At 40.6% G+C, this 23728-nt stretch overlaps 1 protein-coding gene across 5 annotated transcripts in view; it reads left to right on the forward strand.

Annotated features, from left to right (window-relative positions):
- Astn2 (astrotactin 2) overlaps positions 1-23728 on the forward strand; it is a 987955-nt gene that overhangs the window by 911800 nt on the left and 52427 nt on the right. The window lies entirely within an intron of this gene.

A 23728-nucleotide genomic window follows, 5' to 3' on the forward strand; every position in this document is an offset into this window, starting at 1 on the left:
TCCTTAGGGTTGTTGCACGATAGATGCCCGACACCACCTCGCAATGAATTGTAAAGTTTTAGGTCCAGATGAGCTCAGAAGCAGAGACAAACTCTTCCACCTTAAGAGAGAAAGGAATCCCGTCCTCTCATTCATTCACATGTCTGTGTCAGCAGCACCCCATTCTACACTAATTCATTTTCAAATGAAGATCAGATTAGGATTTGGGTTTTGCTGTTTCCTAATATGTCAACCTCTGAACAAAAGTAGGGTTAAGTAAGAGTGAATAAGAACAAAAATCGAGATTCCTATTGGTATACCAATGAGGTTTAAGAATTCAGCTTATTGGGAATCAAATTTAAAGAGTCAGTGGCAGAGGAAAAGGACAGAAACTAAAGAATGGAGACTTAGCCCCAGACATCTGTCACCTCTAGAAGTAGCCCCTGTGCGGGTGTTCTGGAGGCCCTGCTTTCTCTCCTGGAAACCCCGGCTTTTGCCTCTTCCGTGGAATCCTTTCTTTCTTGCAATGTCCATCATCACCTTCATCATCACCTTCATCATCACCTTCTCTGCTGTGTATGGCTGACTGTGACGGGGAGGTAGAACTGAATCCAGGGTTCACCGCAGTGGTGGTCTCTTTTCCCCCATCATCTGCCTTTTGAACACTCAACTTCACTCCTGTAAAACTATAAATCTGTTCTGGAACATTGTGATGAGGATAAAAACACCAAAAGAAAAATAAAATGCCTTGGAAGCCTTAAAGCATTTTGCGTGTTAGCAAGGGTATTGGTAAATTTTCAGAAACAAAAGTTGCCCAGATTGTGGATTCTCATATGCACACACACACACACACACACACACACACACACACACACACACACACACAAAGGTTCTTGACTAGTAGTGTTGTTCAGCAGGGAATAAAGTTCTGTGAGTTTGAGTAGACCACACTGAAGTTCCTTCAGACTGTAGATCTGGACTGACTAATAAAGAAGCTGATCACTGTCCCTCCACTCAGGGACTATGGGATCTGCACATCTCTGAATTCATATGTCACTGGAATTCTCACAGGAGCTCTCTGGAGACTCTTGGGGGCATTTCCCTACTTATGGGTGAAATAACTAAGGCTTAGAAAAGTTCTCAAACTTGTCCAAGTTTATAAAATTATGGATGGAAGAATGAAATAGAAAAGAACAGAACAAACAGTACCAATGGTGTGAGTATTAAAGATGGGTCCTGATGTTTGAGTCTGAAGAACGGAAAGAATGTATCAGACAAGGAAGAGAATGTGAAGAAAAGTATCAGTGTGGGGAGGTTCCAAGAGTAGTAAGGAGACTAGGTGGATCTGGCCTGAAAACTCATTCACTCATTCATTAATTGTATAAATGGCCAATAGCATTTGAAAATATTTTGGACATACAGTGGTTGTTGGTGCTGGGTAGCAGGACCTGTTAGTACCATGGCCCAGAAAAAGGCTTGGAAAGGTGCTTTCTAGAGGCACATTTGCACACCAGGTCAGTAGGCGCCCCACTTTCTTGAATGGAAAATATTGAAGGCATGTACAACATTGTAATATGGGTTCTTTTTCTTTGTTAACAAATTTGATTTTATTTTTCATATTTTTAAAACCATCTTATTTTACATACCAATACCAATCCCCTCCCCCTCTTATCCTCCGGCTCTCCCCACCCTGTCCCCATCCACTCCTCAGAGAGTGGGGAGTGAGTCAGTTAAGTTTGAGGCAGTTCATAGCTAAGCTGGCAAGGTATCCCTCCACCAGGAATGAGCTCCAAAGAGACAGTTCATGCACTGGGGATAAAGCTGGTTCCACTGCCAGTGGCCTCACAAACTGCCAAAGCCACACAGCTGTCACCCACATTCAAAGGGTACAAGTTTGATTTGATTCAAATTAGATTCTGCTTTTATTTCTTTGCATGGCTTCAGGGATTCACTTTCCTTTCTGTGCCCATATTTGTTTGGTTTGCCTGGAAAAGAGGGCATTCACTTCTTTGGTCTCTATAGGACTTTATTCTGAGCCAACATCTGTGAAGTGGCAATAGAACCACATCAAGGTAGACAAATAAGTAAAAGATTTGATACCTCTGAATTCTAATCTCAAGTCAGTCGTTCACTGTCTGTGGTTGGAGATACTACAAGTGTGAAAATCTCAGAGTGGCTGTGAGGATTAGCAAGGCCCTTTGTGTAGAACACAGTGATTAGTGATTAGAGTCCTGACTATGGCAAGGAAGTACTTTATCCTTCTCATGCCAAGAAATGCCTTGCTTGACACCATCTCCTCCAAACCAATCCCCAGAACTCACCTAAACCCAAGTCTTAAAATAGAAGAGAGAACAAAGTCCAGTAAGCAAAGGTGAGTCACAGAGTGAAATGAAGACAAATAGACTTCCTTTCCTTCCCCTCCTGAGAGCTGAGAGTCACTAAGCTCTTCCCGCCCCTGCAGGACTTGGCCCCATCAACAGGCAAATGGAAATGCAGGGGCAATAAAGGCATCACCTCTTTATGGAGTGAAAATAACACTGAAAGGGCAAGTGGACACATCCCTGACTCTGGAGCCTTGGAGGTGGCTGCAGAAATTCTTGCCCTGTCTTCTTTCATTCTCCCAGTTGGAGATCATTTCTTTCCTAATTTTGGCTGCCAATGGTTGGTCTGTCACAATTATCTCCGTTTCCTATTGTCAACCAGGGATCATGTTTCTTCCCGAGTGTCTAGGTAGGAAACACTCTGGGAAGTGCCCTGATTTCAATATCTTCTATGGCTCCCCACTTAATTTTCAATATAGACTTGTAAGTGCCGGCAGCAATAATAAGAACACAAAACAAGGGAGAGGGAAAGACCCTGGATTTGAGTTTGACAGCTTAGCTCAATGGCCTCAAATGTGACCCTTCAGGTGAGGGCTTTGAACCAAATGTGATCCTTCAGGTGAGGGCTTTGAACCAATTTGTTACCAACCTGAGCTCTGTTGCAAGGAGACAGCTTGTGTGTCCTGGTCTCCCAATGCCGAAATATCACAAAAAACTGTATTCGTTAAATCACTGCTTGGCCCATTAGCTCTAGCTTCTTATTGGCTAACTCTTACATCTTAATTTAACCCATTTCTATTAATCTATATATCACTACGAGGGTGCGACCTACCAGCAAAGTTTCAGCACATCTACCTTCAGCCATGGGTTCGTGGTGTCTCTCTGACTCTGCCTTCTTCCTCTCAAAATTCAGTTCTGTTTTCCCGGCCTAAGTTCTGCCCTATCAACAGGCCAAGGCAGTTCTTTTATTCCCAATGAAAGCAACACATAGACAGAAGAACCTCCTACATCAGAGTTCTTAAATTATTCATAAGCCACATAGTGAGTAGCTACTATGTTGTAGACACTATTCTACAAGGTAAGGAGAAGATAGAAACAAGGATCGACCATGGAATGTATGTTCCAGGTGTGGGTAATGCTGTTGTTAAAATTATAGCTGCATAAAATTATTCACGTATAATGTGTGTTTCATAAAAAAATAAAGGAATATGCTGGAAGAAAGGCTGGTAATTCCCTTCCTCAAAGTATGAAAGAGTACCCCCCCTGAGAAGGTGATATTTGAATAAAAACCTGAAAGAGGTGAAAGAGTGAACACATGGCTATCTGAATGAGTCTTCAGCAGGCTGAGAACAGAACAATAGTAAAAGCCCTGGAGTGGGCACCAGGAGCACCAAAGAGGACACAAGTTATAGAAGTATAGTGAGCAGACAGAGAGGAGAAGCTACTGGAGCAGAAGTCAGCTCTGGGGTTTCCCGAGTCAGAAATGATGGTGAGGAGTTGACTTATATGAAATGGCCGTGTACACTGTAAAGTCCAATCTGAATGTTCTGAAGCAGATCTGTATCTTGTCTTAGGAAAGTATTTCATTCTTCAAAGATATGTATTAGTCTAAAGATTTCTTAAAAAGTTAAGCATGTGTATGTGCATGCACGTGTTTGCACAGGTACACATGTACATGTGCTTCTACTTGCCCTGGTGTTTGATGCCATGGCGTACGTGGGATACAAAGGACAACTTACAGGACTTAGTTTTCTCCTTCCACCATGTGGGTCCTGGGGATTGACGTCAGGATTTTAGCCATGATGGAAACCACATTTATTTGCTAATCCATCTCGCTGGCCCTGGCCTAAAGATTTTATATTGCATCAAATCTTTAAAACAGACCACTGAAATGGATTACTCTTTCTTTCTATTTTTCAAAAGAAAAATTCAATTTAGTAGAGTCAAAAGACAGCACTTTGTCTGTTAACATGCACTACTGGGCTGTGATTAGTTTGATTTATTCTTTGGTTAAATAATATCGGGTGTCTCACCATACCCTTCTGCATTCTTCTTTGAGCTCTTACTAAAGGAGAGAGGAAATACGGAAGCAAGATGGGCATCAGAGAGAAGTTAGATGACAGCAGAACCTATATTCCTAGAGGAAAGACTCCAGGAATTTGCGTCTGGGAGGTCCTCTTCAACTGCAGCTTACATGTGACTTAAAGAGATGGTTAAACTATTGGAGACTGGAAAACACAGAGGCCAAGTCAGATCTGCTATCATTTGTTCTTTGGGATTGGCATGAGGTGATCACTCATTCCTCTGTCTGGATGTCAGTGATCTACATGACAGTAGGTACCTCCAGTGTGTAAGGATAGTGAATATTTACTGAGAATGTGAAATATGTCATTCAACTTCAGAGAATACAAATGCATCTCCAGTCTTTTCTAATAAAACTCAAATCTTGGCTCTGCAATTTGCCATGTGATTTCAGCAAGGTGCTTCAACTCTCTGAATTGTGATACTTTCCTCTGCAAATGTGCGCAAAAAGCAGAGTTGCTTTGAAGCTGAAATGAGGTGGAATATATGAACTACTAGGAATAGAATCTAACACTATGACTACATTGTTATATTAACTATCATTGTCATTAATACTAATAGGATCAGCTGAGAAGGCAAGATGGAAAAAAGTAACTATTACTATATGTCCCTCTCACATGTATACTACATGCACCAAAATAAATATGTGCTTATTAAACATTAATTTTTATTATCTCTTTTCCGTAAATGGGCTGTCTTCTCCAACCTCTAAAATACAGGTCATTTCCAGTTGTGACCATGTCTCTGTCTGCTGCCATCTCTTTTGTGTGTAAGCTCTCTCTCTCCTCTCTCTCTCTCTCTCTCTCTCTCTCTCTCTCTCTCTCTCTCTCTCCCTCCCTCCCTCCCTCCCTTTCTCCTTCCCTCCCTCCCCCCCTCTCTCCTGTTTGCACAGTGCTTGACTGACCACTGCTCCTAGAAATGTCAAATGTGAGGAACTGGGTTTCATAGGTTTGATCTGATGCCCACCATTGCAATAAAATGCCTGTAGACTTGTCTTATCTCTGACCATATGTCTTATTTTAGGAAATTGCTGTGTTGAGAACAATTTTCAGCTATATTGAAATGAAATATCCCAAGGAATATTTGCTATTTTTTAAACAATGCTTTTCAGTTTCTTTTGAGTCAGGGTCCTGATAATATCCCTAGTCAATCTGGAACTCACTATTACTCTTTAATATTGCAGCCTGTAGTCTTAAGGCATAGGACTGCATGGTAGATGCGTTCATGGGGCTGGACATTCCATGGTCAGTTGTTCTCTGAATCTGAGAAGTATTGGGGGCCCTGGGAAGGGCTGGAGGATGAGAGGGTAGAATAAAAATCAAGTAAACATAGTACCTATGTATGAAGTTTTTGAAAAAAAATAAATTTTAAAAATGAAGCTCTCAAAGTTATGACACTTCAGGCTGCCCTTGGCTGTGGACCTTGAAGATCCAGAAGTTGTGCTGCCATCTGAGCTCATGAAATCTAACTGTGCTGTTGTGGGGATGGGAAATTGTACCAGGAACTAAGACCCATTAGAAATATTTGGGGTCCCTAGAATGTCTACCTCAACCACAGGTACCTGAAAACTAAGGGTGAACATCTTACCTACTGTTTCCAGGAGGGCTGTAAGGTCAAATGTAGGACGACTGATATTGGGAGTCTGGGGAACTGTCCAAAGTTTGGTTAAAAAAATTTACAAATGTACTTGCACAGTCATTTTTGTATGTATGTTTTTGTTCATGTATAATATACATGTGTATATGTCAGTGCATTTTGTCATATACATGTATATAGTATTTATAAACATGTATACATAAATGTCTATTTATTTGTGTGTATTATATATGTGCATATAGGCATATATGCATATAAACATAGGTGATAGATAATTAATGATAGATAGATAGATAGATAGATAGATAGATAGATAGATAGATAGATAGATAGATAGATTATTGTAGAACCACAGGTTTGGGTATGAATTAGAAACTTTAAAAACCTGTTTACTCATTCAGTATAAATAACCCAAGCCTTATATTTAACAGTAGGAAAAACTCATTCAACAAATTTTCCAATCCTAGCAAACCCTAAGAGACAGCTTGTTTGGTCCCTCTTTTTTATTTAAAGGAAATAGTCAAGGCAAGCTGACCACAAGGAAGTTATTTTAATAGAAAATGAAAGCAACATATACATGGGAGACACAGATGGAAAAATTGGAGTGGGAGTGGTAGTCCATCCCCTGCCTACTCTTCCCTTTGATAGCCATCCCACTTTCTCCAGGGAGAGCTGGGAACTGGCCTCCCCAGAATTGCTTTTTTCAACTAATGAGGCATTTATCTCTAGTGGATATTCTCTAGCTCACTTTTTTATCCTGTCTTCCTTTCTCCCTCCCTTTTCTAGTGTCTCTACCTCTCTCCTCCTTCCTTTCCCCCTATCCCTGTTCCCTGTCTTCTTTCCCACTTCTCTCTGGATCTGTTTGTATCTTTATATTTTTAAGTATCTGACTCTCTCTGAGTTTCTCTCTGACTACTTTTCTACATTTTGCACCCCCCATACATACACACACTTGGAAATCTACCCTTTTTGCCACCTTCCAGACTCCATTTCTTATTAATGATTCACCTCAGCCTGGTGAAATGGTGTTACTTGCATGAGCAGAAAATTTGACTCATCTTTGCCCAGGGTGTCGTGTCTCTCCACCCTTCTGGAAGTCTGCTTCTTCCAGGGATGGATGGAGAATAGGATTTGTGTGTGTGTGTGTGTGTGTGTGTGTGTGTGTACTCACATGTGTGAGCTTGAAGATAAAAGTCAGGTAAGGAAACTGGCCCATGATCTAATTTGATCCCCTGGCTCATCGCATCGGTCCCAGAGGCTGCTTTTGAAGGGTCCTGGTCAAATGTGCATTTGAGAAAAGAATTTTTCTCCCACTCTGAAGAAGAATAAAAAAAAAACACAGACTTGTTTATACCCTGCAGAGACCCCTGTTATCTCTTACCCCTGTCTTTGAAGTTTATATTTAGTAAGAAAGAGAAACTCTGGGAAATCCAAAGTTTCTAATCTCCAGGCACTTAGTTTATACTGTTATCATTTAGAAGAATGACATGTGCTGAGTACACGAGGATAACTCACTTTTCCAGACTTGCTGGACTTTCGTTTTACTTATCTCACAGGAAATGTCTCTTGAATTGGTATTTCTCATAGCAATAATGATGCCAATGAAGCTCCCACTCGTAGTGTGTTAGCTGTTTGCACAGCAAAATGCCAACTCTGTCCCTGATAGGATTCTATTGATGTTGTTGAACTAGATGTGTTCACATTTATTTTCAAATGTAGAAAATGAGAGTCTAAGGATCAGTGAAGCTGAGTCAAACTCAAACTTAAGAGAGTGTTGTATTTGCTATTTGCTCTTGAAAGGGGCATGGTTGTTGGTGTCTTAGTCAATATGACTATCTAACTCAGTACTTATGTGTAGAGAGCTCAGGAAGGGTAAGTTGTGACAGACACTGTAGGGTGGCTTTATTGCTGTTTGTGGTTTGTCAGCTCATTGCCCGAATGAGGAGGCAGGATCACAAGGAAGCCCTGAGAACTGGGAGTTACTAAATGATCTGGTATCCATGCATATTTAGATGGATGCACTCCTTTTCTGTGTTTCATTTTCCTCTTCTGTGCCATGGGAATTTTCAACTTACCTTGTACTCAAAACAGCTTGACCTTAAATATGACAAGACAGTAGGTGTCTGTGGCAAATTACAAAGAGTTTTACTGGAAGAGAGAGCCACAAAAAGATACAGTGGACCTATGTTATCAAGGGGGAAAGGTTCGTATTATAGGACCACTATGGATGGCAGGAAGATTGTCTGGGTAGAATTGCTAGGGTTGGGCAAACATCAATGAACAATAGCAAAACTTGGTGGCACAAGCCTCTAAGCCCAGCTATTCAGGAAGCTGAGACAGGAGGATGACAAGTTCAATAGCTTTCTGGGCTATAAGGAGAGGCAGTCTAGGCAACTTGGTGACACACTCTCTCAAAATTCAGAGAAGAGTGGGATGTAGGTCAGCGGTGGAGTACTCAGTTTCCAGTATTCAGTGGGGAAAGGAAACATGTGGCGGCGCAAATGAATGTAGACAGATTATATAGATATATACAGCTTTAATAAGGAAATAAACTTACAGGACCACAGGTTCCCGCGGTGTACCGGAAAAGCGGAGCAAAAGAAAAGGCCTGCTGGGCTCACGCCCGGCAGATTTATCCGTAAACATTAGCCCGAGGCGAACACGCCCCCAATGGGTGGGGCTATGTCCCTACATCTCCCCCTTTTGTCTAAATAAGATAAAACCAAACCAAATACAACTATATACAATAATAACAAATAATAAATATAACAAACAATATTGAGAACAAAACTTTTGCTAACCATTCTATCTCAAGGAGTCTAAATAACATAGAGAGTCATCTTTCTATCTGTTGTTTCATTGGTTAAGTAATAAAGAAACTGCCTTGGCCCCTTTAATAGGACAGAAAATTAGGTAGGCGGAGTAGACAGAACAGGATGCTGGGAGAAAGAAGCCGAGTCAGGGAGTCGCCATGATTCTCCCACTCCAGACAGATGCAGGTTAAGATCTTCCCTGGTAAGCCAGCTCATGGTGCTACATAGAATATTAGAAATGGGTTAGATCAATATGTAAGAGCTAGCCAATAAGAGGCTGGAGCTAATGGACCAGGCAGTGATTAAAAGAATACAGTTTCCGTGTAATTATTTCGGGGCATAAGCTAGCCATGCGGGCGGCCGGGTGCCGGGGACACAGCCCTGCCGCTCCTATTACAACAGAAACAATAATGCAATGAAGAAATATTTGTCTAGACAGAGGAGCCCAGGAAAATGGGAATATGTATGTTTATATTGAAGAAATGGGATGTTGTATATACTTGTAAGACCAACTTATGTCAAGGCTAAGCAATAACCTGGTGAACATTTCTTCTTTGATGGTCATTTCATTAGGCAGAAGGGGTAATATAATTTGTATAGAATCTCACAAGGAAGCAAAAGCACAGGGCAATCTTCTCAGTCCTTATTCAAATATATATGATTCAGTGACCACATGGGTTGATTCTTTTCAGCACGATTCAAAGTTCAATGCCCAAGGACATCTAACATTTCCCAGCCCTTATTCACCCCATGGGCCTGTTTCCACATTAGGAAGGAAGCCATGCTTGTTCATTGGTTCACTCATCCTGAAGAAGTCCAAAAAATAGGGTTCATACCATACGTAAGACATGATAATGCATTTACTTAATTTTTTATCTGTCTACAGGAACAGGGGAAAATATTCAAAATGAGTTGAACTATAGGAACACAGACTAGGGTTCCTAAACCCTAGATGATGTCAAGAGATACCACTGATGAGCAAAACCTTAAAGGATGAAGATGAGGTTCCCTAACAAGTTTATAAAGTCTTTGTTGAATCGTTAGTTCACTCTCTAGCCTTCATATCCTTCATTTACTCAGCATATATTTAATGAATAATTACTGTATTACCCCTAATCTCTTAGACATGGGAGATCATGACCAAGATAGACAAGGGTTCTGAATTCACAGAACTAGCATTTTAATAATTAAACGAGGAAAAGACGATAAACCAATAGTAACTGCAAGTCTTCTTAGTGATGAAAGAATCAAGTTTTAAGATGGCAAAACACAGTTAAGTGCTGTCGGTATGGGTTTGAATAAATGGGATGGTATAGGAGTTCTGAGGAAGGAGAACATTATTTGTGCAGAAGAAAAAATGGAAGTTGAGCTGAAGGAAGATAATGGGAGAAGGATTCTCGAAGCCCCAGTTAATCCTAGATTTTTAGCGTATTCTCATTTCCTAGCTCATTTCTGAGTGTGGAGTGTATGACCTTGATGCTGAACGTCCTCTCCATATTATGGATGTGTTTTCAGGTTCATAAATGTCCTTCACTCACATACACCATGTTCACTCATAAATCCTTGAGGTCTGAAACAGACATTCCAGAATTATACATGTAACAGGGAAGATAGGTGTAGTATATGTTTCTATTTGTACAATTTCTTACACATGAATTGCACTTAGAAGACTAGAAAATACTTTTGAAGACTCGTTATTCTTTATAAACCCTATAGCATAGATAACAACATCTTCATTTTAGAGACAAGATGACTTGAGGGTCATAGGACCGGGCAGTTAAAAAGTGTGTGATGTTGAAAACAAAAGGAAAAACAGCCTCACAGGTTTGGAATGAAGAGAATATGGCATCAAATCTGAGTTTTGCTGTACTAGAAGGAGTTGTGTAATTGGGCATCTCACAGCAACTCTCTGAGCCATTCTTTGGCTTTCTCGCAAATGGAGAATAATAACTCCATCTTTGCCAGTTCAACCCTGCTTGTGTTGTTTCATCCACTGCAAGTCGGCCAGCAGTAGCTTCATGTGTTTTACCTTTTTAGACAGAGAGGAAAATGTTAGCTGAAGTGTTCAATCCAGGGAAACTTGGAAGTCCGTGGAGAACTGAGCACCCGAAAGGAAGCATGTTCTGTAAGACGCTCTGTGTGATTATCCCTCCTCTCTTTACAGCAGTGTAATATTTGGAAATTAGACTTAGAAAAAGGAAAGAAAGTTGTCCATGAATGAGTGCATTGCAGGAAATGAAACACACTGTGGTCCTTAAGAGCAACTGAAATGGGGTGGAGATGTTTGGCTTCCTTGTCTTTCCCAGTCTGGTTCCCAAATCAGCTCTCTTCACACATGGTAGCAATACCCACTGCAGCCAAATGCATTAGCATCATTTGTCCACCAGACTGTGGGAATGACGAGGGCTTTTATGGCCATAATTAATCCAACTGTAGAAAAGAAATGACTTGATTAGCCAAGCGCATATTAATGCTGCTGTTATTACTATTAAATTCTATATTAATAATAAGTTACAGGACTGCTTGGTTGGTCTCACACAATAGCAACCCTCATAATTCTCCCTTTCTAAACTGTGACCACCACAGGGAAAGGGCATTGTTCATATGGTTGAGAGCTAAGTCTGCAGTTAATCCTTTCCCTGACACCTAGTGGCTGTCCAGCAACTGTTTGTGAATGGTTACAAGAGAGCATCAAACAAGTTAGACCTAGATCTAACAGGACACATCAATTGTTCTTTTTTCAAATTCTTTAATAGCAGAGACTAGATCATCGTAGACAGTGTGTTTGAGGCGCTGCTGTACGCTATTATCTCAGAGTTATTCAGATATACCCGTGATGAGTATTTCTGTGTTTGGCCATTTGGCATTATGTTCTACAGTCTAATGTAAGACTGAAGGCACCCCTAGGTTCATGGAGATCACAGATAATCACTACAGGTTGGAGGGCTCAACTAACAGAAATTAGCATCTGGATGATGGACACTCCAGCCCCTTGAATTCCAGCAGGATGACTTTGAGATGTCCCATTCACTTCATCAAATGTCCCTGCAGAATTAAGCTTCTTCTACGCACACCAGCAACCTGATTGACTTTATAGTAACACTTCTCCTTTCTTATTTCTTTTATTTCCCCTGATGATTTGACTTGTCCACTCTCTGCTTCTTGGGATCACCTGCTAAATAAGCTATATGGATCTATTGTCACAGGATGTACAATGGATAGAATGCAAATAAGAAGTTTTTCTTTACGTCTGTGATTCTGGTCATCAGCTTAGCTACAGTATGCAGTAGATCTATTCACTCACTGGACAAATACTTAGGGAGAACCTGTTGTGCACTGATTGACAGCATTATAAAGGAGCTTCCTCATGGAACCACTGTGTATAGATGCAAACAATGCAATAATTCATGGATTTGCAAGAGGCATCAATTGAAGTAAAAGTTTATCTCTTAGAGTGGTAAATGATGCAATATATTTCCAAAGAAATGTGGTGTAAGGAGTGTGTATAAGAAGAGGGACTGAGTGCGTTCTGCAGATATGAAATCACAAGTGTAAACACTGTAAATGGCCTGTGATAGCATCATTCTTGCCATGCTACAAGCAGAGGAATCCAGCCTGACTGGAATGCAAGCAAGGAAGAAGGGAGGAACTCGGAGAGGGGGCAGGGAAAGCAGGTCTTTGGAGTTACTCAGTGGATTATGGGAGAGGAGGAGATCTGTTTCCTTCATCCCATACAGTGTTTTATGACAGGGGTTTGAAGTCAGAAAGAATTGAATTTAGACAAAATAAGACTTTGGGCAAATAGTTTTATATTTTAAAACTATTACTTAAACAATAGCAGTCATGAAAATGACCTCAATTATATCTGGTAATAAGTAACAAAAAACAAATTGGACTACCTTTGGCAGAAAAGGAAAAGTACTGGCTCGTATATCTGTATATTCAAGGACAGATCAAGCTTCAGAGGTCTTTGTGTCCTAGGCTTCAAATGATGTCATCATGACTTGGTCGTTGCCCCAGGAGCTAGCCCAACTGAGAAGGTCTGGGCCACTTTATTTCTTTAATTATTTATTTTATGTGTATGGGTATTTTGCCTGCATACATGTCTGTGCAGTACATGTGTGTGTGTGGTGCTCCTGGAGACCAGAAGATGGTGTCACATTCTCTGGAACTGAACTTACTGTTGCGAGCTGCCACATGGGTTCTAGGAATATAATCCAGGCCTTCTGGAAGAATAGCTAGTGCTCCTAACTTTCGAGCCATACGTCCAGCCCTTGAGCTATTTATTGTTTTGTCTCTGAAATGGGATGTATGGCCTTTGAGCATACATCAACGTCAGAATAATACAAGAAGCCTTAGCTCCACCTAAAGGGTATTAATGAAGATTGTGGGAGAACCCACTGTCCAGTTGAACTACAACCGAGAGGAGGGTGACACTGAAGAGGAAAGAACAGTGGTGTTCAGTGGAGTGAGCATGCACGTGAATCAGAAGTCCTTTCTTCACAATGCCTGGCTCGTAGGGGGTGTGCCCATGTGTGTGCCAGCCCAACACTGCTTCTTTTGGAGGCTCATTTTGTACTGCTCTCCACAAAACCATGTGAGTCTTATTTACTACTGAAAGGTAACAGCCCAGAAAGCAACATGGGTCTCCCATGAGAGACTTCTTTTAATGCCTGCTGCTGGGGTTGAGGGAATAAGATCCAGCATCCAACTACAGAAGTTAATTTCACAGAATTCTGTAAGCAGCTGCATGGCCAGCTTGCGCCAAGGACTGGCGACAAAGCAGATCAAAACACAGTTCTTGCTGAAAGCATCTCATGGTCTGCGGGCCAATATGTAGCAGACAACATGAAGACTTTGGGGCCCTGATATCTAACTTTTACTTGACCATTCCTAGGCAAGATATTGAACCTTCCTGAAGGCCATTATCTACCTGTCAAAGCATGATGAACCAAATTCATTCAGTTGCATTTAATTAATTTCAGAATGGAGGAATTTGAGTATTAAATTTGGCAATCTGAGTGACGGTGTGACTTATCATTCATGCTATGAAAAGAGAAAAACACTTTGTCTTTGTTTCAAGTTCTTTCACAAAAGTACTTGTGTTTGCAAAATGACTAAGGAACTAGAGACTTTATGAAGCAACAAAAAATGAGTTTAAATACTATGAGTTTTTTTTACATCAGCTCGATTAGTCAAATCTGCTAGGGTTCAGGCACAAGAAATGAGGAACCATCAACATGTACAAAAAATCCAGATATCACATGCATTATATATCCCATTATCTCAGTTTTCCCTGGCCTGATTCTCTGAGATCTGTGTGTTCATCTCCACTGCAGATGAAGAAGCAGCTTCTTAGAGTGCGGTCATCCATTCCTGGATGAACTAAGTCGCTCATAAATGGTGAGCCTGGTTTGAAAACCAGGCTTCATTTGTCCGCCAACCCACTGTTTTCCTTACTCCACGCTGCTGTGGTAGTAAAGGCAAGGATGACTATCTTGTTCCTCTGATTGAAAACAACACCATGTTTCAGAAGAAACCAACAAGCTGCTGCTGCTAGGTGTGAGGCCCTGAAGCCATTTTTCTTACTGATAAATTCTCAGAATGCAAGTCTGTCTGTCCAAGTAAAAAAAGGCAGGGAAGTGTGGGGAGGAAGGGAGAACCTTCCTCGCCATTTGGCTGTCGTGGCAGAGAGTATTTGCAGGGTACAAAGAAGCCAACCCTGGAGTGGCCAGAAATTCCCTTGATATTTTCTGAAACATGGGGACCTTTCTCCCCACCTGGGCTCCCCTTCCATTTTGGAATTCTCTGCTGCTTTTCTACCAACCTGTTTTCAATTTGCTCTTGTGGCCAGCTTTGACTGTGACCTCAACCCAATCAGAAAGGAGAGGCTGAGGTGGGAGAGGGAAAACAAGCAGAAGGGGGGTGAGGGAGTGCTGAAAGGAGAGGGAGGGAGAGGACTGAGGCAGGGGGTGGGGCCTTTAAGAAAATTGCCCTGTGCTTTGTTGGTTCATGCTGAGGCTGCAGCGGAATTGCTGTTAAACTTCTCTGTGGAACATGCAGAATGTGGGTGGGTAAAGAAATGGGGGGGTCTGGCCCCAGCCCACTCGGGTTGCAGCCCCAGAAGAGCTGTAATGGGGAACAGGCACATTCCTTTGCAGCAATTCCCAACTCCCTGTCTGTTTGCAAGGAAAAAAAAAAAAAAACCAACAAAAAAGAATTAAGACCTGGACAGGGTTTGGTGAAGCCACAGTCTGGGATATGAAAATTCTCTACCACGACAGTGACATATGCCGGGGAGGTGAGGACAAGAGTGTCCAGATAGGGTGGTCGAGTGGAAGGTGCATGAGGCTCATTTGGTTCTGGACTCTGGTCCCAGGGTATTCCCACGCAACTGTCTTCCAGAGACAGGGTGCTGCAGTTTGGGTATTCCAGCATGTTAACAATAAAACTTTGAAGCCAGGTTAGGCAAAATGGCCCCGTGGGTAAAGATACATGTTACACAAGCCTGATGGTCTCAACTGGATCCCTGGAACCCACATAAAGGTAGAATACAGTATGACTCCAGTTGTTCTTCGTCTTCCGTGTGTGGGATACGGCAATACCATACACACATACAGAGATTTTTGTTTCTGATGACCTTGGCTTCAGCAGACACATGCATAATTCAAAATAAACTAAATATCAAATAAAATGAAAACTAAATAAAACATGTATTGCTAGCGTGGTTGAAGGTTAGTGTGGATGTAGAGGAGGACAACGGGAACTCCCCCACAGTGTTCAGACCTCACCCCAGGTTCCATCTGCTGTAGTTTGCAAACCACTGTGAGATAGATTACACGGGAGACCTTCTGTTTGTGGTGGGCTCCAGAGCTCTCTCAGAAATTGCAGGTTTTAGGTTGACAACAGGTGGCCTCCTACACCTGACATGGAGCCTAACTCACAGTGAGTGCTCAGGAAACGTGCACTGTTCTTGTCAAATGCAGACCACAAAGTGAAGAGGAAGGTATCCAGTGGCCCCGTCAAAAACTCCTAACTTCTGCGCATCTGCTTGAGGAAAGTGGCGTTATATACTAAACATGGCTAGAACTGGAGCAAGGCTTTGCTGCAGTTCACCTGTCTGTGTACAGTGAGGGAAGGGTCGCTCTCTAGGCTGTGTGTAGGAGTGGAGCAGCGTGGACACAGTAAGAATCTCTGAGAATCCTCTTCTCTACACTGCGGTGGTGGTAACAACAAATAAAGCCAAACGATAATGGCAGCTATTATTGAGCTCTTCATAGGCATTGTGATGATTAATTTATGTGACACTTTGCATCTTCACAATGCCACATTTTCTACTATTATATTTCGACAGATTAAAAAAAGGAAACAAATATCAGAGGTAAGGATCGAAAGCAGGCAGTAAGCAAGGGTATACAAAGGTCTAGCCCTCTGTAGAGTAAATTCAGAACCTAGGATCTTACCTACTGCGTTACATTAACTCAGAAAACTGTAACAATGCCAGGTTCAGAGTATGGTGTGTGACAGAACCCAAATACATCTGAATGAATTGCCGTGACCTGCATCGGTGCACAGAGAAGTCCCACGAGTCTTTCCTAGGGCCCTGGCCATCAGGTACAGAAGGACACTGAAGGGTCATTCATTCACCTGCCTCCACATGAGTTACATTGCAATGTGAAGTAGGAAGCCAAGAAAAGCAACATTACAATTTACTTTATGGGTTTGTTCTTTTATTTAACAGCCCTTCCTGTTGTCAGATTACTAGCTGCAGAAGGTCAGGAACCATTTCTTTTATTGTTGCATTCCACAAGCCCCTAGCACTAAGAGGGTGCCATGAACTTAGCTGTAAATTGACCAGCTTTGAGAAAACTAGGTTTCGAACAGTATCCCCCTACAATCCTCTCCAGGAGCCAGCATAGTATAAAAGATGAGACTTCAGTCCTGGATGATGAGAGGTTCAAGTCTTAGGCCCTTCTTTTGCAATTTTAACCGCTACAGTAGAGTGATGCCGTCTGACTTATTTGCAGAAGGATTAAGTACATACTAAAGCATAAGTTCCCTTCCTATTAAGTTTCCCCAGTCATTATTAGCACTTAATCCCATGAAATCTGGACACTGTATTTCTATTGTGCCCTCTTTATGAGTTGCTATACTCCAGGCCATCTGAGTATTTCCCTTAAATGATATTCACAATCCTCGGAGCTACATAGGAGTTAGAACTGTGCTGACCGACCTCATATGCTTATAAGGCTTTGATCCATGGCCCGAACGATTCTGAGATTCATGGAAATATCTGGAAAGCTGTGTCCTTTCAAAAATAAATGCCAGCCATCTTTTGCCTTCCAGACAGTTAATTAGTATGAGTTACAAGCATACTGAGTTCCTGCATGAAGAGCCAATTTCTTCAATGAATATCTGGAAGAAAATTGAAAAGCAGACAGATGTAGAACCAAACTGTATAAAAACAAATACAAGCAGCCAGACTGCGATCTCGAGACTAAGTGAAACAATCCCTTCACTCCATCTATATTCTCCCTTCTTTCTAATTTGTTGTCCCATATGCTATTATGCTTGATATCTATTAGAATGGAAATGTTTGGTGACTTGTGATTCTGCTATGAAAAAGTTCAATCTAAGAGGTGTACAGGAGAAATGCGGTGTCTAAGCCTATACTAGATGAAAGACCATTACCTCTCAATGGTGAACAAGATTCTGCATCTGGGCATCCTTGTTTCTTTCTAGATTCTTAGCTTTACTTTATACCTGAGCTTTCGGCAGTCACATTGTGAGACTTCATGGGTGAAACTTCTGATATTACTGCAAAGTAGCCTCACAACAAACTCCCTGATCATCTGAGCCTTAAAATATTTTCACTACCTCTTCCTCAATGTTCCCTGAGCTATAGGTTAAATTGTATTGTAGATGTGTCTACTAGGACTGAACCCACAATTATGAATTTTCATTGGTTTTAGTTTTATTTAATGGTCTTTTGTAAAGAAGTTGCCTTGATGAGGAAGATATACCATATTTATCTGTGGGTATAAAGGTAACTATTCAGAGTCCAGTTAGGGATTATTCTGGCTTAGTAAAGTGGTGGCCCTGGGTAGTTGGCTAGGTTCCCAGTACCATTCTACTTATGAGCTGGACTTACTGTTAATTAGAGAGCTGTTGGTTACTACTAAGGGATACATGGTGTGCCACTATTACACTCAGGATTATTGTGCTGGTTATTGTTGTAGGTCATAGGCATCAGAGCTGAGTGGGACTATTAAAATACAGTTTATTAATTTTTAGTATTTCATACATATATGCAATATATTTTGATTATATTCACTCCACTTGTCTGCCTAACTTCTAAGATCCACCCTAGATAGATCTTCTCTCTTCTCTCAACTTCTACCCCACCTTATTTAGTTTGTGTTACCCAAACACTCAGGGAAGATGATTAACCTTCCAAAGACCATACTTTTAAAGAAAATTGACTCACCCTATTCCAGAGGACATCAACTATCATATAGTTCCTCAGTTAGTTATGGGGGTCCTGAGCCACCCCTATCTCAGCTGAGAGGCTGACTGGCTTTATGTCTCAGAGGCACTGTGCAGGCAGCCCCAGGCCGTTGTGAGTTTAAAAGTATGGCAATCCTGCCATGTGCAGGAGACACTATGTTGCTCCAATCATTCATGATTTCTGACTCTTACATCTTTCTCCCTACCTTCAGGGTAGTTGCTAAGCCTTGAAAGCAGTTACGGCACAGATGTTGAATTTCTGGCTAAGTATTCTACTGGTATTTTCTGTGTACTTTGGCCAGTTGTCAGTTTGTAGATTAGCCACCATACACTGCACAAAGAACCTTCTTCAATAAGAGCTGAAGCCTGTTCCAGTCTTTGAGTATAGAAATAAGAATTAAGAAGTAAATTTGATGCTGTGTCCATCCTTGGAACATTAGGTTTCCTGAACCTTAGGTTCTTGACCAGGTTTACATGTCTTTTCTTCTTAGAAGTGGCATTTAAATTTAACCAGAAAGCAATTGGTTTCCTCAATAATATTTGTACCACTATTGCGCCCATGGACATGTATTGTATTGTCCAATAGTTGTTACTGTAGTTCACAACTTAGTAAAGTTGGTGGTGACCTTGCTCATCAAGCATCCTGCACAGCAGCCTCTGGTACTATGAAAGCTATCCAGGAGGGGGGAAGCTTCGTGGTCATTTATCAATTGGATTTTGGCTTGTGACCAAAGAGTGTTTTGCCTGAAATAATAGTCTTTTCATAAAGTTATGGTACTTGGTAAAGAGCCTTGACAATATCTTGTATTATTTTAGAGAATTTCTGACCAAAATCTTGAGGAGCTGTATCCTGTACCTGATAATAGGCTGTTTATTTTGCCAGCTATGGCTTCTGGAAAGAACATTATCTCCTTTATATGAATATGTGTAAAGAAACAGTGGATGGGGGACTCACAGTACTTCATACTGTATGGTATAAAACACCTCCTCACATGCTAGTCCTACTTCAAAATTATCCAACTTTAAAATTAGAAAGGAGCTAAGAGACTCTTTAGGTTTATTTACTTTATTTTTAGTAATTTGTATTGATTTTTATTTATATAAAAATTGTATATTTATAGCAGATATTTTTAAAATTAGAGATAAGCAAAACTAAGAAAAGTATCCATGATTTCACTTCATAAACACTGCCATGCGTATGCTTTATGTCTATTCCTCCTGTATTAAAATCACATATGTGAGGGGAATTTTCACAAAAAGGTATTTTATATCGTTTGTCCTGTTTCTAGCTTGAAATATTTCATCAGTTCCCTTTTATATATCTTCATATCTTTCCAGAGGTTACTTTTTATTTATTTATTTATTTTTATTATTTTTTAATTAAAATTTCCACCTACTCCCCGTTTCCCATTTCCCTCCCCTCCTCCCAAATATTGCCCCCTCCCCCCACTCCCCTCCCCCTTTCCCCACTCCTCTTCTCCTCCCCCCACTCCATTCCCCCTCCCTCTCGATACTGAAGAGCAGTCCAAATTTCCTGCCCTGCCGGAAGACCAAGGTCTTCTATCTATGTCCAGGAAAGTGAGCGTCTAAACAGGCTAAGCTCCCACAAAGCCAGTTCATGTATTAGGATCGAAACCTAGTGCCATTGTCCTTGGCTTCTCATCAGCCTTCATTGTCCGCCATGCTCAGCGAGTCCAGTTTCAACCCATGCTTATTCAGTCCCAGACCAGCTGGCCTTGGTGGGCTCCCAATAAATCAGTTCCACTGTCACAGTGGGTGGGTGCATCCTCCAGAGGCTATTTTTAAAGTCTATACAATATCCCTCCATTTGGCTACAATTGCCAAACTGACAGTCATTTCTATATTGCTAAATATTTAGTTAGCTCTAAATCTGTGGTAAGTTTAAATAGTATGACACTAACTGTCTTTTCATATTTTTGTCCATCTATGTTATTTTTCAAGAATTACTGTAGTTCTTTCACCTTACACAGATGAAGCCTAAGGTACAGAAATAAAGATTCACTATCTGAAGCAATGCAATTCAACTCCTATCAGAGCTAATTCTAGATTATTAGATTATAAAAGTTTAATTGCTCTTTTCAATCTTTACTACCTAGTTTCTCTTTCTAGTTAGCTTCAATTGTTTCCTTAAACCCAATGGTAGAATTCTGCATTAAAACCATCAGGCCCTCGGCTTTTTTTTTGGGGGGGGATGCATTTAATGACAACTTCTATTTCTTTGTAAGTTATAGGTTTATTTAAATTGTTCATCAGGTCTTGATTTACTTTTGGTGTGTGGTACCTATTCATAAAATTGTCTATTTCTTTTACATTTTCCATATTTGTGGAGTGCAGGTTTTTGTAGTATGACCTCATAATTCTCTGGATTTCTTCACTGTCTATTGTTATGTCCCCCTTCTCATTTCTGATTTTGTTATTTGGATGATTTCTCTCTGCCTTTTGATTAGTTTGGATAAGGGCTTGTTTATCTTGTTGATTTTCTCAAAAAACCAACTGTCTGTTTCATTGATTCTTTGTATTGATTTTTGTTTGTTTGTTTGTTTCTATTTTATTGATTTTGGTTCTCAATTTGATTATTTCCTGTTGTCTACTCCTCCTGGGTGAGTCTGCTTCTTTTTGTTCTAGAGCTTTCAGGTGTGCTCTTAAGTCACTAGTGTGAGATTTCTTCACTTTTTATGAAGGCACTTAGTGTTATGAATTTTCCTCTTAGCAGTGCTTTCATAGTGTCCCGTAGGTTTGGCGTAGGTTTGGGTACATCATCCCTTCATTTTTGTGAAATTCTAGAAAGTCTTTAATTTCTTTCTTTATTTCTTCCTTGATCCAGGGGTGATTTAATTTAGCACTGTTCAATTTCTATGAATTTGTAGGTTTTTTGCAATTAGTGTTGTTGTTGACTCTAACTTTAAACCATGGTTATCTGGTAAGATACAGGGGGTTATTCCAATTTTTTTTGTATGTTGAGGTTTGCTTTATCTCTAAGAATGTGATCAATTTTAGAGAATGTGCCCTGGGGTGCTGAGAAGAAGGTATATCCTTTGGGGTTAGGGTGAAATATTCTATAGATGTCTAGTAAGTCCATTTGAGTCATAGAATATGTTAGTTTTATTATTTGTTAAGTTTCTGTCTGGTTGACTTGTCAATTGTGGAAAGTAGGGTATTGACGTCTCCTACTATTAGTGTGTGGGTTTGATGTCCAATTTAAGCTTTAATAATTTTTTTACATATATGGATGCTCTTGTATTTGGGGCATAAATCTTCATGATTGAGATTTCATCTTGACGAATTTTTCCTGTGATGAGTATGAAGTATCCTTCATCTCTTCTGATTGATTTTAATTTGAAGTCTATTTTGTTAGGTATTATGATAGCTACACCTGCTTATTTCTTGAGTTCATTTGACTGGAATTTTTTTCTCATCCCTTTACTCTGAGGTAATGTCTGTTTTTGAGGTTGAGGTGTGTTTCTCATATACAGCAGAAGGTTGGATCCTGCTCTCATATCCATTCTGTTTGCCTGTGTCTTTTTATAGGTGAATTGAGTTCATTGATATTAAGAGATATTAATGACCAATGATTTTCAATTCCTGTTTTTTTTTGGTGGTAATATTTGTGTTTCCCCTTTTTGGGGGGTTTGCTGGTGTGAGGTTGTCTGTTGCCTGTGTTTTTGTGGGTACAATTATATTCTTTGGGTTGGTGTTTTCCTTATAATACTTTCTGTAAGATTGGGTTTGTGAATAGGTATTGTTTAAATTTTGTTTTGTCATGGAATATCTCATTTTCTCCATCAATGGTGATTGAAAGCTGCTGGGTGTAGTAGTCTGGGCTTGAATCCATGGTCTCTTAGTGTCTGCAGTACATCTGTCCAAGACTTCCTGGCTTTCATAGTCTCCATTGAGAAGTTGAGTGTCATTCTGATAGGTTTGTTTTCATATTTTATTTGGCCTTTTTTCTTTGCAGCTCTCAATATTCTTTCTTTGTTCTGTATGTTTTATGTTTTGATTATTATATGATAAAGGGACTTTTTTGGTTCAATCTATTTGGTGTTCTGAAAGTTTCTTGTATCTTCATAGGCATATCCTTCTTTAGGATGGGAAAATTTTCTTTTCTGATTTTGTTGAATATATTTTTTGTTTCTTTGAGTTGGAATTCTTTCCCTTCTTCTATCTTCATTATTCTTAGGTTTGGTCTTTCCATGGTGTTCCAGATTTCCTGGATGTTTTGTGTTAAGAATTTGTTGGATTTATCATTTTCCTTGATAATGAATCTATTTCGTCTATAGAATCTTCAACGTTTGAGATTTTCTCTTCCATCGCTTGTATTCTGTTGGTTATGCTTACATTGGAAGTTCCTGTTCATTTACCCAGATTTTCCATTTCTAGAATTTCCTCAGTTTGTGTTTTTTTATTGCCTCTATTTCAATTTTCAAGTCTTGAACTATTACCTTCACCTGTTTGATTGATTTTTTTCTTGGTTTCCTTGAGTTTTGTTAAAAGATTTGTTGATTTCTTCAAATAGTTTTTTGTTTTTTTTCTCCCACCCCCCATTTCTTTCAGAGAATTTTTCATCTCCTATTTAAGGGTCTCTATTATCTTCATAATGTTATAGTTAAGATCATTTTCTTCTGCTTCTTCTGGGTTAAGATGGTCAGGTCTTCCATTGTGTGACCACTGGGTTCTGGTGTTGCCATGTTGCTTTATAGGGTATCGAATAAATTTTTACAGTGGTGTCCACCCATCTCTTCCTTCAGCTGGTGCCAACAGTGTCTTTGCCTCTTGGCCCAACCCTTGCAATTGCTGTCTGTGTCTTTAGGGGCTCCTCTTGTCTACTCTGTGCAGTGCTGTTGGTTTCTAAGGGGAATCACTGAGGTCTCTCTTGGTCCACTCTTTCTGTTCGCTCTCTACAGTTGCAGTCTGAGCTTCAGAGTTCCTTTGAGGTGACAGGGTATGGGTGAGTTTGGGGGCAGAGTGGGACTTGTAGCTTACAGTGTCAGATCGATGGTGGGGTAGTGTTAGAGCAGACTACCTGAGGGAAGCATGCATGCTGGCTGGCTAGTAAAGCCTAGACAGGATGGAGAGAGGTTCAGGGTTTTGTCCCTGTACCGAGGACCTAGACAGTGGGGTGCCCAGCTGACTGACTGATCACTCACTTCTTGGACCACTGTGGACAGTTGAAGCCTGTGGTTCAGAGTTCCTCTGAGGTGGCAGCAGATGGTTGGGTTTGAGGGCAGAGTGGGCCTTGTATTTACAGGATCCCATCAGTGGGGTGGTGTTGGAACAACCTACCTGCAGTAAGCTTGCCTGCTGCTTGGCTCCATGCTTTTGATTTTTTTTTTCAGAAACAGGTTTTCCATATCTTACTAAGTTCAGTATTAGCGTTCTTATTTCACAGGTAGTAAACCTCAGGCATAAGCT

Source organism: Chionomys nivalis, chromosome 11 (genome assembly GCF_950005125.1).
Source record: "Chionomys nivalis chromosome 11, mChiNiv1.1, whole genome shotgun sequence".
Classification (NCBI taxonomy): domain Eukaryota; kingdom Metazoa; phylum Chordata; class Mammalia; order Rodentia; family Cricetidae; genus Chionomys; species Chionomys nivalis.